Genomic DNA, 15,698 nt, shown 5'->3' on the forward strand with positions numbered 1-15,698 from the left:
ATGGAGGCGAGGGTATTCATACGTCAAAATTAAGACTCGATGAGGGGACGGTACTTTTCGCTGTCCGCCCTGTAGGACCACCACTCACCACGGTCTTGGATCACGTGTTGGACTCATGATCGACAATTACTACCCTACCGGATGAGATCTCAGAGTTCATATATGACTAATCTATGCGTAATGCCGTGACCTTACACACACACACAACTCCCCGCCCACGAGAGTTGGAGTAACGACTCGCAGCGCAGCGATACTGAATGTATTTCAGAAAACAAGAGTGCTCAGGCCCTCCTCTCCAGACACAAAACCGGCTGACCTTAGTAAAGCCCAACTAAGGCCGCGCTAAGGGGACGGCACAGAAAGGATGGAGGGTGGAAGGGGGGGGGGGGTTCCCAGAGCCACCAGAGGTCCTTTTTCGTTCTGAACCCTGACCTTTGTTGACTGCAACAGCAGCCCTTAGGGGGGGAGGGACTAGCTTTGATCTGTGACTGCTGCTGCTGCTGATGCTACAGTAGGCGCGAACACACACACACACAATGTATGAGCCCCTTTGATTTCATCCGGGAGGGTAACAAGAGTCGATCACTAGTCCAACACGTGTTCCAAGAGCATGACGAAACGTGCGTTTGCACACACACACACACATTGTGAACGAAACATTGTGACGCCAAGAGACCGAAGAGAGCTGAAACACGAGCGCCTCCGAAGTGATCAGAGGATTGATCGGTTACGGACACCTCCCCCTCCCCTCTCTCGGTCGATTTTATTCAGCGGAAGAATGAAAGGAGGAGAAAGGGTGAGAAGGAGGAAGAGGAGAAGAGGAGGAAGAGTAAGAGGAGGAAGAGTAAGAGGAGGAAGAGTAGGAGGAGGAAGAGTAAGAGGAGGAAGAGTAGGAGGAGGAAGATTATGAGGAAAATAAGGAAGCGAAGATGAGGAAGAATAGGGTGAGAAGGAGGAAGAGTAAGAGGAAGAAGAGTAGGAGGAGGAGAAGGAGGAAGTTGAGAAGGAAGAGTAGGAAGAAGAGGAGGAAGAGGAGCGCCACGTACTGGGCAACACTTTTCCTTTCACTCGTCCTGACGCCAACCAATTTTATTCATGACGTCATGGTACCCCCTCGAAGGCCTTACAACCTACCTCATTCAACACCTACCTTGCCAAGTGGCACTTTCCACCTCCTCTCGACTGCCGTCAGGTGGTTTTATTCATCCCTGTGGCACCCCATCCTCGGTGGGCAAGATGACGTCATCAATCCTGACATTCAGGAAGAGAGCTCCCCTGAGAACGAACCTTCAGCATTCGGAACAAAATTCTCAATCCCCCCCACCCCCCACCGGGTCATCGGCCACCCCTTCCCCTTGGGTCCCAAAGGGAACGTCCCCAGCGTCCTAACTCTCTCTCTCTCTCTCTCTCTATCTCTCTCACACACACACACACACATACGGGTTGTTACTCCAGTTCTCGTGGGCGGGGAGTCGGGTGTGTGTGCACGCGTAAGGTCACACCATTACCCATAGGTCGGTCATTCACGATCTGAGCTCTCTCCCGGGAGGGAAATAGCAATCGATCACGAGTCTTACACGTGATTCAAGACCATTGTTTATCACACACAAACACACACCATTCTTGGTATTAGGTCTACTACAGTTAGTAACTAATCATACGTATATATTTCACAGGTAAAAACGAACTCTTAAGATCAATTAATTTGGAGACGTCGTCAATGCAACTGTCCTCAAATTTTGGCACGATGGACGTAATCTAAGTCGCATTCTAGTTATTCATATGGAGGTTGAAGGTAGCTAGAATGTCGGAGGGAAAATACCCCAGTGTAATAAACCCTTTCAACACCTGCAGCAGACAACACACGCGCGCTCGCAGCCCTTAACTAAGGTCAATATGAAATAATGACCTTTGCACTACGTCAGTAACCAGCGCTTCCATCCTCGTCAGAATTGAAGGAAGGTCGCACAGACGAAGGAAGTGGTCTGGTTTCTTGTGACATAAGTATGGTCACCAATGTCCATAGGGGTTGTTATCCCAAACGGGAGAGAGATGGGTGGGGATATACAGTTCGATTAAGAGCTAATAATAAAGTTTCAGAGCCAGGCATGATAGACTATGTCAGAAATATATATTTGGATGTAAACTACAGCCGTATTGATTCTGAGGCAGGCAAAAAAAAAAACACCTTACGAAAGAAATGAGAGAGACAGATAGGAGAGATGGGAGAGATGAGAGAGAGAGATGAGAGAGAGAGAGAGAGAGAGAGAGAGAGAGAGAGAGAGAGAGAGAGAGAGAGAGAGAGAGAGAGAGAGAGAGAGAGAGAGAGAGAGAGAGAGAGAGAGAGAGAGAGAGAGAGAGGAGATGGGTGGTGGTTCCAGTATCACGTCACATCCTTCTTCCAAGTGACGCGAGTTGTTCGTGCGCTCCAAGAGGAAGAAGACGAGGAGGAAGAGGAAGAAAACGAAGAGGAGGAGGAGGCACAAACCGAGTTAAGACTATGACGTCACGCGCCGTGACCACCAAGGTTACACATTGGCCGCACGCAAGCAAGACTGATCCAAGTCTCTCACGAGAACCACTCAGCCAATGCTCCCTTTTCCGGGGAGGTTCTCCTCAGACGGGGAATTTTCCCAGCCAATGCTCCCTTTTCCGGGGAAGTTCTCCCTAGGTAGGAAATTTTCCGTCCATATTACCCTGCTCAGTTCCCCAGTTCGCTAAGATTATAAACATTTTACTTTGTCCATGTTCCCAAAGAGAACATTTCAATTATATTTTTAATCTGATTACCTCCTTATAAGCCACACACACAAAACATTGCTATATATTATCGGATACATGACCATATGGGGACAATTTCTAGGGAATTTTGGGGGAAAATTAGGGAATATTTAGATACTAATTTAGGGTCGTTCTTGCCCCGACATGGGGGAGCACTTTACCGAGGTCTGTCTGCATCACGAAACAATATTATCCATGACGTTGCAGACCAAGGCTGCAGTTCCACGAGAAAAATTACAATCATAAATCTTAATTGAATGAATGACATTCAGCCGAGTGTATTCCTCTAGACATTAGCCAGTATAAAATATGTACGGTACACACACACAACTCGTGGTGCAGTTGGTAGAGTTCCCGGCTGACACTACGGAAGTCCGGGTTCGAATCCAGCCCAGGACCGAAATAATTTCAGTATCATTGCGCTGCGAGCCGTTACTCCAACTCTCGTGGACAGGGAGTTGGGAGTGTGTGCGTGTAAGGTCACAGCATTACCCATAGGTCGATTATATACGAGTTCTGAGCTCTCTTCCGGGAGGGAAACAGCCGTCGATCTTGAGTCCAACACGTAATCTAAAGACCATGGTGAATCACACACACACACACGAGGTTAGTTGTGATAAACTGGAGAGGAGATAGGAACAAGGACTGTTCCTTTCCTGTATACAAAAGGTACACACACACACACACACACACACACACACACACACAAAGAAACAACCTGATACCTCGAACTGTTTGAGTCTTGAATCAGAGCAGACTAGATACACACGCTCGATATTTACCTGAGGGGGTCAGTCGCTGGCTGGCGGGCGGGATCCAGTGTTGCCAAGTTGGCCTTTTTTTTTTTTTGCCAAAATTTGGCGATTTTTGTAAAGAACGATTGGCGTGGAAAAATTATAAATGCAAAATAAGCATAAATTTAAAAAAATCATAGTGGGAGTTTTGGGAATAGTTAATGTGTGTGTGTATGTATATATACCGTATATATATATATATATATATACACACACACACACATATACACTAGAACATCAGGATTTGTGTACAAAATTTTCCTGAACGGAAGCTATAAAAAAAAAAAAAAACAGACACGAACAATAAAAAATGATAAATATAGATCGGGGAACACAAAAGGCTTCTTTTCTTTCGTCCAATATAATCCTGAAGGCGACGCTGCCTTGACAACCGGGGGTGCCGCTGCAGATGCTACACTTGCTTCTCGAATCACGGACCTTCACTGGGGGGGAGAGGGAGGGAGAGAGAGAGAGAGAGAGAGAGAGAGAGAGAGAGAGAGAGAGAGAGAGAGAGAGAGAGAGAGAGAGAGAGAGAGAGAGAGAGAGAGAGGGGGGGGGGGGAGAGGGAGAGAGAAAGAAAGAGGGAGGGAAAGAGGGAGGGAGAGAGAGGGCAGAGGGAGAGAGAGAGGGCAGTGGAAGAGAGACTGAGAGTGGGGAGGGGAGATGAAGGGAGAGAAAAGAGAGGAGAGAGGGAGAGGGAGAGGAAACAGTGCAAACAACCAACAAATACAAAATAAACAAATAACAATTTAATCAACAAACAAGGAAATAGTGAAAATAGCTTTTCTTTCTTGCATTCATGAGCTGAGGCCCACCGTACAGCTCACCCTTCAACAACACCTCCACTCCCAGCTCATGGACACCCTGTGAAGAACACCCAAGAAGAAGGTTCGGAACCACATCCTTTCAGATCCACCATCCATCCATCCCTCCACCCCTGTTCCACAGGTCCGTCACACTGCTTTAGACAACCCGACAAGAACCACAGCAAAGATGTTATGAGGACTCTGCTTAGACTGTGCTACCCATCCCTTTGTTTATTTGTTTTGTTGCAATTTGTCTGTTTATTATCATTGGCTTGTTTCACATTTATTATTAGTTATATGTCAATTTATTATTATTTACTATCTGCCTGCTGTTTATTATTTAACTATATGCATTCATGTTATTCCTTATATTTTCTTTTGTCATTATTTTTTCACATCCGATCTAGTTATGGACCAAAAGGTCTCCTGTCTGCATGCTCCGCCTTTGTAATACTTTTGTAATCCTTTGAGAGAGAGAGAGAGAGAGAGAGAGAGAGAGAGATGAGAAGAAAGAATAAGGTATATATGGAGAGAATGAACATCAACACATCCCTGTAAAATTCGTCAAGTAAAAATATACATAAAAATGCGCATGCATGTATACATCTATTCTAGAACCCGAGTCCAACCCAGCTGCATTTTTAAAAACTATTACACACTGAGAGCGTCGTTGGTCCCTTTCTGTTTAAATGCATTTATTTTCAACAGTGGCCGTGGCTCCACATGCCCCTTGTCATCTCCATTTCGTCACAAGAAAAACGAACCAATTACGCTCCACAAACATCTCCCTCCTCCCCGGGCGCGATATTATTCCTCAGGATAGAAACGCTGCTTAAGGGCAACGAATTAATACCAAAACAACTTTCAGTTCATAAGCAACCCTTACGAAATGCCCTAGTCAAACTATTCCATTTGGCAAAGGGACGGTGTGTGTGTGTGTGTGTGTGTATAGGGGGGTGTCGTCATTTCCATGGCGATGGGGTGCACGTAACCCATCAGCAAGTGTACATACTTGTTCGTCACCCTCGTGACAGAGTACGTGACCTATAACACCCACGCAACATTACGTGATGCCACGAGATGAGCTTTTGTTTTGAGCTCTTGTTTCTTCTACATCAGGGAATGCTTCTTTCACTCACCAGTAACCGATAAGCAGTTCGCGCATGCGCGCCACGAGATGCATTCGAGTACTGAAGAATAAGTAAATAAATAATAATAATTCATACCTTTCATCACAAAGGACAACAGACTAGATATTCTTGGTAGTTTGTCAGATCTTACCGTTGAAATGTGACTACAATTAACCTAATTAATAACTTCCCTAAATCTCCAACCATCCCAATTCTTATCGCTGACAGATACACTATAATGACGCGTCATCAACACTTGTCACTGACAGTGTATACTTCTGTTTTACCTCATTACCATATGTGGAGTCATAACGGACACAATAGCATGTATATGTGTACGTACGTACGTACATCTGTATGTATAGGCATGTATGTGTGTGTGTATAAAAGACCAGCTCCCCAATCTTGCGTGAGGGCGAGATATTGTATTCATTTGTATGTGGCGTTCGCGTGCAGCGAGTCGTCTCGCAGCTGCCGTCGTCGCCACGGTCAAATTCTTCTCACTTAGAACTTCGACCGCAGCATATTCATTAAACAAGTCGCTTTCACCATTCCGTGAGAGATATTTGCCTTTTAAGTAATTAATTACCCAACTGAAAAGATTCCTGATGGGATGTATATACTATCGAGACTTTACCAAATGTTAGGCCTAATCGTCATGGTCATGGACCTCCACCGTTATCAAACGTCGCCCATCAAATGCGCCCAATGCTGGAACAAACAGATGTAAAATTTACATACTGTGCTTAAATATACACGAAAGTAAACACGCCATCAACGTCCACACATGAAGAATAAAACGAATAAATGAATAAATATATGCACATTCTGATACTGTGCCCAAAAGATTTTGTGTTCAGAGAAATCGATGACTGACGTGTCTTGCTACGAAGGCAAGCCCCTCACTGTCTCCGTCTGACCGATTCCACAATGACCTTTCCCAATCATAACTTCCATATGGGTAACCCCGAAACTACAATGCGTTGTTCAGCCTCTCCAGTTCAACATGGCGCGGACATATTAGTAATATAATTCTTACCAAACGAGATAACACATTTAGCGAAATAAGAACAACCATGGGGAAAATGTGTATATATATATATATATATATATATATATATATATATATATATATACATATAACAAAGTATAAAAATTGGCGACATTAAGAGTGGAAACCATTCCCGCCAGAAGAAAATAAACGGGATGTAGACGTCTATCACGAGTCGAGCACGTGATCGAAGACGTTGAAGCAACCTTAGGAGAGGCGAAATTGTGAACCTCACCTTGGAATGATCCAAGCATAGCATGCAGATTTCGATCGCGTGTGTGACCCGAAGTAGTTTCATTTATCAAATGCAAGAAAGAAATGAAAAAAAAATACTGAGTGAGACTCGGACGGGCTTTACTGGCATCTATTCACTTTTTAACTAAATCCACCAACAGTTCTCACAGTTATAAAAAGAAAAATCCGGTGAAAAATGACTTCCAAGAACATACATTTTGAAAGTACGCGGACACGAATTCTGAAAAATATCGGAACTGTCTTACGAAAGCAGAATGTTATCACCTTATTATAATATTCATTCAATACTTTTCCAATCATACGGGAGATAGCACCTAGGTGGACGGGGTTGCCTACTTGGTAAGGTTGCCTACTTGGTAAGGTTACCTGATATCATCAGTTGGTAAAAGTAATATACCAAATACCCAAATAACAAGGTCAGTAAAAAAATAATAAATGAATAAATAAATACCTGAATGGAATCACCAGTGACAGTGATGTCGATCAAATAACATATACACACACACACACACACACATATATATATATATATATATATATATATATATATATATATATATATATATATATATATATATATATATATATATATGCGACATGACGTCATAACGCTGCGCACAACTGTCAACCGACTCTGCTTTCATAATCCCCTTCCTCAGCACCAAGACTAACCAATAAACAAACATGGCCTCGCACCGTTTTCAATTTTTCAGGAGGAACTGACGAATTGTCATTTATGACTTACTTGTGCTGTGCGCCTGAAATGTGATAGTAAAGGAAGGAGGGCAAATGTGGATACGAAGCAAGTGGAGAGTCTTTGTGTGATAAGAACAGATAAAGAAGCCTTTCAAGCAGTACGTTGACGCAGCAAGGAAGGCAAACTTAGTAAGACCTTTGTCAAGTCTACCGCGATTGAACCCAAGAAGATGGCGATCGATCAAACCTTTCTAGCTGCCGCCATGAGATTTCATTAAATCAAGGAAAATCTATCGCCTCAACATAAGACTGATTCTGAGAAATAATTGTACCAATTGGTCTGTTCAGAGAATTCATAGTGCAATTCTCGGGTATCTACTCGTACTGTGCTTTCCTCCAGTGTTGGCCATCCTAGTTATTTCAGTCCTACCTTATACAGGTTATAATTGTAAACTCTGAGCCCATTTCAGTTGTGACTGGAGATTTCTTTGTTAAAACTGTTTGTCATGCACAATTGAAGTCGCTGTTTGCTTCCAATATTTACTCTACTTCCTGATTTCACCATACCCATTTCAATCCAATAATATTTTTATTTCATACCACTGATCCTGTGGACATGTTCTATTCCCCAAATGCCTTGTTTGGGAGGATAAATTTTTCTTTATAATTTTTCTAAGGAATCACCTGACAAAGATACCTTTCTCCAACAATGAAATTCTTTCTACTTCCTCTTATCTGAAGCTTCGAACAGGCCCCAAGTATCTGTAATGGAGTATTGGGCAAACCACCACGCTTTGTATCAGCAGACATATCACCATTGGAAGTATCACAACTATCCATGTACAGTACCAGTATTGTATAAATTACAATGGTAGTCCCATTATGTCATCTTTATTAATTCGGTTTATGTGTGCTAGCTCCTGTTTGTGGGTATATTCGATGATATAAATGTACTTGTTTTGTGCACATTACCCATACTGTTTGTCTTGATGGTTTCATGTATGTAAATGAGATGGTAAAGTACTGTACTCGAAAAAACCATAACTAGTGAAATGTACTAATAAAGGGTTAGTCATTACATAGTGCTTATTTCGATAGTCCTATCATGATCATTTTCAATGTATAACAATGCCCGAACGAGCTATACAATAAAGCTTTCAGTACTTTTAAATCTCCAAATGGGCAGAAAACCAGACACCAGAAAATAGGGTGGGGAGAGAGAGAAAATAAGATATCAGATTGCCACTATCAAACAACACTCTTATCAAACTCTTGCCACTTATCTCTGACATTAATTAATTTGACCAGACTCCAAATCCTCTTTGAATTTTTCCTAAGGATATCACCAATGTGTAACCAACAAATGGCATCTACAGGACTTGTATCTGAGAAAACTCTCTGCTGTCAGTATTCACAACCTATCAAAACCCTCATTTACATCTAAAGGTGCATCCCCTGTGAGATGATACTATCTACAGATCACGCCCAAGATCTTTATCAACTTCAACTATTTCATTCACCTCTTCATATACACAGTTGAAAACTGGCAACTGCTTCAACAAGCAAGCAACAAACAGTCCCACACTAATACAACAGTTCATTCATTCCCAGAGATCTATTTAAGGGCCCCAAAATAAATGGGATCTTGTGTGAAACTCAAGGCAAAAATTATTCTATAATTGACATCCGACTCTAATTTTCTTTTCCAAGTAGATTTTGTGCAATTTATTATCCTAACTTGTGTTCATTACCTTATTTTACTAACAATCTACTATTATTTGCCTGACTTTATCATTTTAGGCTCATCCATAATAAAGTCAGACTAGCACAGTAGTGTACAGTAGTTGGTTTGGGTACATTTTTACTTTTTATCCAATGTGAAGGTGTTGGCTCTCAAATAAGGTAATTATACAACCTTCCTCTAATTATACATCTTACCATACCATATTTCAAATATATTTTTGTTTTTATATCCCTGCAGCAAAAAGCATCAACCCTAAAAAAACAAAATAAATGAAATGTAATAAAAAATAAACTGGGGTGGGGTGCCTCAAGTAAAAATATGACTATATTTTCCCCCAAAACAACACTCAATGCAAATACAGCAAAACATACCTCTAACCTTTCCATCATACACTGGTCAGTATGACTCTGACAACAGCAATTTCTACTAACTAGGACAGGCAGCACAGAGCTGGCATTATGCACACATGTTTTCGTATGTGAAGTGTGCATTATGCATGCAGCTTCAAGTCATAACATCTTAAATCCTACACTGAAAGTCAAATAGTAGATTGTTATGAACTAAATAGCTGGGATGAACTTCCTTTATGTGTGCTGGCTCCTGTTTAAGTGGATATACTTGATGGTATGCTCGTAAATGTAATATTTTTGTGCATGTTACCTGTACTGTTTGTCCTGATGGTTCATAGATGTAAATGAGATAGTAAAAGTAAAGTATAAAGATGAAAGTAAAGCAATCACAGTTGAGGATACTGTTGAATACAAATAAGATCACATGGTGAAATTCAGTTAGAATAACAAAAATTAACTGATGATTCATCATATATAATTGGCCAGACCATACCACAAATACAGCCCATTGGGCTGAACGCACTAACACAAGCTATGCACAGTACAACAAAACACCTTGGCACCATTCATATCTACACAAAAATATATGCACAATCAACCAACCCATTTCACCTGGTCTCCCTTGTAGAAGGCCCCTTCAGGCACTGGTATCAGCCTCTAGGCAGGACCATAAGTTACTCAGGGAAGATACCATGTTATTGTCCGAGGATTATTAGTGTGGGGTCATTGTAGTACAAGGTGTTCTGTGTCCTTTCTGTGGTGAATTGTTTTCTTCAATGTTGGGAACCATGATGAGCAGGGGTAGTCAAGTGTGGTTAACAGTTAACAGCTGTTTGTAGACCAACAAGTGTCTGCTACTTGCATTAGTATGCCTATTTCCTCCTTCAAGTCCTTGGTGTGTTGATTAAAGGACACATATTAGAAGCGAGGTCCAGGATCTTAGGGTCTCTTGTTCAATGAGAGGAGCTGGACATTACACTTTACTGTTGAATATTTCTTTGATTCATGGTTGTCATGGGTGACCCATGTTACTGATAATTTCTGATGGAAGACTTCCATTCTTAGGAACAGCCTTAGTTTGTCTAATGTATGTTAGGGTGTTCTATAGTAGTTCTAAGCAGAGTGAAATATTTTCATATGAAAATTTTTTGACAGCATTTTAGATAGATCTGTAGTATATTTCTCTCATTATTACTGACAGTACATTAACACTGAATTAATTTTCAGCCAAATACTATGCCAAATTGGGTTACGCATTAAAAAATACTTACATGTGGCAAAAAAATTATACATGCTGAGCCTGTCAACAATGGTTACTCCTTAGTTTTAAGAGCCTGTTACTGTCATTTCTTACCTCAGAGTTTCACCTCTTTAAGTCACATGACACACAATGTAGAAATTGATACCATTTCAAACTAGCTGCCCCAACACTAGTAAATACTGATGACAACACATGTAGTCTATATTTTTAAATAAATTTGTGACTATCATTATGATGTATAGTGTTATCTACAACACATCAGTACAAAGTGCATGACACTACCTCCATTCATAACTATTTTCTATTTTATTCTGGGTGTCATCAGGGTATCCTCGTTCACCCATGTGGCACCTCAACAATAAGGTAAAAATTAAACCCATCTTGATACAATTGAATAGAATTTTTTTCTTTCCCCACACTCCCACCAACCTATTTTGTTCATCCCTATACCCCCCCCTTTTGGGGGGGGGAAGGGGGGAAAATCTTTTTACATGGCTCAAAATACTACATAAATTTGATCAAAATTACGAAGTGACGGATGTGCTGTGTCTTGCTACATTGCTTCTGATCAGAGTTACGATAACAGGGAAACAAGAGTAATGGACAGGAGTGGAATGGGTGTGTGTGTGTGTTGTGCCTTGGACTTGGCCACCTCCTTTAGGGTAAAAAACCCTTGATATATAGATAGAATATAAAGTGACAGCCTTGCCATATTTATGTTGTCTCTGTAACTATGTGAACCAGAAGTACATGATGTTACTTATGTTGGCAATGGACACTTAAGTAATGTGTAATTTAGCTTGGCCTTATGCTGTCACTACCTTAAATTTCTGAGAATTTTGGCATGGCTTACAACACAAACATAGTATATTGTCTCCAATGTCAACATCACCACACATTTAAAAACCTCTAAACTCAGGAATACAAGAAAGAATATCAGAGGTAAGCCCTTTTATTATTATTAGTTTTACTGTCCCAAATGCAGTTTCTATGCAGTACTAACAATTTCAAATTCCAAGTGCCTGTGAAGGCACTAGAGATTCATCTCAATGCTACCTATTTTCGAATACCATCAAACTCCCTTGTTTCTATTTGGAGGTGCAGCCACAAGGGGGTCTGACAGTGTCTTCTGATTAGGTTTAAGATTTCTCTTTATCAACTTTAACTGTATTTCTTTCATCTTTAAACATAAGGATACCTAACAAACATTGACTGCATCCTTCATAATACTACTGCTACAATCAGTGACAGAACCCCCACCCCTCCAAACCACCACTAACACAGTAGTCATCAGTTCAAGGTTTTTTCCCAGACGTCTATGGAAGGATCCAAGGACAGTCCCCAGTTACGTTTTTCCGGTCAGTGAACTCCGGCAACAACTGATTACTTCCAACTACTGTACCTGAATATTAAACTATTCTTATAGAAGCCATATTCCACTTAGCTAATGTTATCTATATACCAGACACTTGATCCTTTGTCACGTGCATGTCACTGGTGCAGTTTATACACCTTTCTTCATATGCTTCACATTCAAAGTTTGTAATTATAGGTGTACTTTGCACATTTTCCCTCATTTGGTAGTTTCTCATGGCTTGGCCCAAACCCTGACTGAAACATATCAGCGATGTTTGCTTCTTTCATATAAGGTATACAGACTACCTTTAACAATTTTTCATTTCTGGTGATGGGAGTGCACCTTATTAAGCATTCTATTTAATCAATGTTGTTCATTATGGTGCAAAACTTGGCATGGCATGTTTCAAAAAGTGAAACAATATGCAATTACGAGTATGAAGTCTTCTTAACATGAACATTTTAATATTCTTGGTACAATGACGATTCGGTTTAACATTACGAACTCTCCCCCTATCAAGGGGCTAGGACAGTGCCCCTCACAAAGGACTCTGTAATGTAGAATTCAATGAACCATACCCTTGGTCCAACTTGCCGATAGCCGAGTTCAAACTGTCATCACCTTAACCTCCAATGCAAGTAGAGACGATCGAGCCTGCTCGGCAGACATTAAAATTAACACAAAAGGAGTCACTACACCCCCCCCCCATAAATCTGGCTATGAACCTGCTTGTGTCCATCATATATTTAGACTTTAGGAACATGTTTCTTTATTTCTTGAAATAATTTCATCTTGTCCTTCAGCCGAGAAAAACGTGCTTTATATTTGACACTATCTTCCATTTAGCCCGTTATAAACTTCTTACTTTTTGTTTTCAACATCACTGGTCATTTTTATCAATAAGTTACTGCTTTATACTTGACACTATCTTCCATTTAGCCCGTTATAAACTTTTATTTTTTGTTTTCAATTTCACTGGTCATTTTTATCAATAAGTTTTTGTTTTCCCCTTTCAATTTACTCTTGTAAAATTCTCATAAGTTCTTGAAAGCCGTGTTAATGAAGGAGGCTAGTCTGCGCCTTCTATCAGGTTAATGTTCTATTTTCTTTTTGGAGCTGGTTCCCAATGTTGTCATTTAATTGTATATTACTTGCTTATAGCATCTTATTTTAATTTACAACTTAGCTTTTGCAGCTATCCATTTAAGTGAAAAATTAATACCATTATGTTCTTGGGTATGTCTGTTCAACTTGACAGGTATTCATATCTTTATGTCTGACATGTTCATTGTGTTTATGTACAAGTTATCACTGTCTTGCATGTCTATGTTTATTTCATTCCTGAATGACCCTCCTTGCAAAGGACCCATGTTACAAAAATCAGTAATACAGTGCCACATTTTCCTCAGCTAACTCCCCAGTAACCAGTACTTGTCAACAAGCTACAGTTATCCAGTCATTAAAATTTAAATCATCCTGTAATCAAACAACTTCAAACAACACAGCCTAAATGGTGTAAATTTAAAAATATCTATTACATATCATCCGCTGGCATGGTCGGGGCCTTACAGTGCTTGTTGATATTCACACTATATATGGTACTTGTCCATTTAAGTGGTCTTTCAATTTCATCATGATCTATACAAAATTTGCTTTTGCTGTTGTAATTTATTCAGGACAGACAGGACCCAAGTCAAACAAGACCCATTACCACAGTACAAGTACAGTTTTTCTTGGCTGCATGAAATGGCATTCTCTAAATCTGATTTACAATGAAAAAATAATCATCTCATTAAGCATTGACAAAAAATATATCTCCATTCCACCATTATGACATACAGTATACCAACTGTCACTACATATTTGAAAACTTGTACATTTCAAACTTCAATAAAACATGATGTATTCACAAACTATTGCATTTGACAATTCACTAGTAGTGTTACTTCCAAGAAGTAGCAACACATTTGGATGGTACATAACCCTGTAATTCAGTTGATCACTTCATATATGAAATACAATTCAGACACATGAAAACTGCATCTATTCACAGTATACATTGTATTTAGTGTACTGACTAGCTACTTTTGATCTTAGAACAATTGGACAACGATGTCATCCATTCTATACTCATGAAGAGTATGGTAATACCCAACACGGATTTCCTAATGCGAAGACGTGCCCAAACTGATAGGAAACTATAACCAAGGCAACCCTGAAATCAACTGAAGAAATAAACTAGCAACTTAGTGATTAAATATGCCATCCCAGCTATTAAATTTTCGTCTTCAAATGCATCACGGTGTTTGATATAATTCGCCCTGGGTGGCATTAAAAGTTCTTCATGTCTGCCGTACTCAACGCTGCGTCGTGGAGCACTGATGAGACCGAATCCACGGCGTTCCGACGTCTATCGGATACGTTCACACGACGTAAAGTGACGTGACACAGTGACGATCCCGAACCAAGTAGAATGTGTGGCATGACACACTTCACCTAGGAGCATGTGTCAAGACGTTAAACTTTGGTTACCTGTTTTCACGCCTGACAACTGTGCCAAACTCACCAAGGGTTGTTCACCCACGATACATAGTTCGAGGGACTCTTTGCACACACTGTGTTAAAATACCTTCAACCTCACCGGTTACGAGGGGGCGCGGAACGTTAGTGAATGGTTGATGATTGTACGAGATATTTTCAGTAGTCTTACCTGCATAATCGTTACTCACACCGATGAACCTGAGCAACCACTGTACTCCTTAATACATCCAAGACAGCCACATACGTCATTAACTTACCTTGCATTCACTGTAGACTGTGTAGTATTATTGCACTTTCTTCCCCGGGAGTATAATCCACAATATAAATATCTAAATCACGAAGAGTTGTACACAGACCACAAAACTCGGTACTAACACCTTCACCCGACCACGTCTCAACTCGCAACTGCAGTGCGCGTGCGTTATTCAAAACAAAACGATCAATGCCATCTGTTGGATAAACAACAAACTAAACAATATTCACTGCTCTGACAACTTTTAATGTTTCTTTTATATGATCGTAGTATGTACTTATGTGATTAATCTACATTCATCTATGATGTGAAGTACAAAATTCTGTACACCTTAAAGATCCACGATTTTTGACAGGAGAAATATACATGTAGAATAACAGGTTTTCAAATTAATCGGGCACAGCACATGAAGATAGTTAAAGTATTTATGATTTTCAATTAATATATCTTATAATTGAATTCTTCACTACACAAAATACGATACAATATCTATGTGTCTTTGAGTAGCCTATATTTCGCTTCTTTTGGAATAAATTGTAGCCGTTCCGGCTTACAACCATATAGTACCCCCTTGTGTATTTGTCGTTCTCTCTAGAATTGCATCATTGCCTTTCGTTGCTAGGTTACCCTGATCATCTAACAAAAAGATCACCAATTACGTTCTAGAAATAATGTTAGC

At 40.3% G+C, this 15,698-nt stretch overlaps 1 protein-coding gene across 1 annotated transcript in view; it reads right to left on the reverse strand.

The window, feature by feature from the left end:
- The window catches only part of numb (NUMB endocytic adaptor protein), a 137,726-nt gene extending 122,556 nt beyond the window's left edge, over nucleotides 1-15,170 (reverse strand). Inside the window, exon 1 of the mRNA XM_076209726.1 lies at nucleotides 15,024-15,170. The gene's annotated coding sequence lies outside the window, so the exon portion shown is untranslated. The remainder of the gene's footprint in view (nucleotides 1-15,023) is intronic.
- Nucleotides 15,171-15,698: the final 528 nt, after the last annotated feature.

This window comes from Oratosquilla oratoria, chromosome 26, assembly GCF_046742065.1.
Source record: "Oratosquilla oratoria isolate Oo_2021 chromosome 26, ASM4674206v1, whole genome shotgun sequence".
Lineage (NCBI taxonomy): Eukaryota > Metazoa > Arthropoda > Malacostraca > Stomatopoda > Squillidae > Oratosquilla > Oratosquilla oratoria.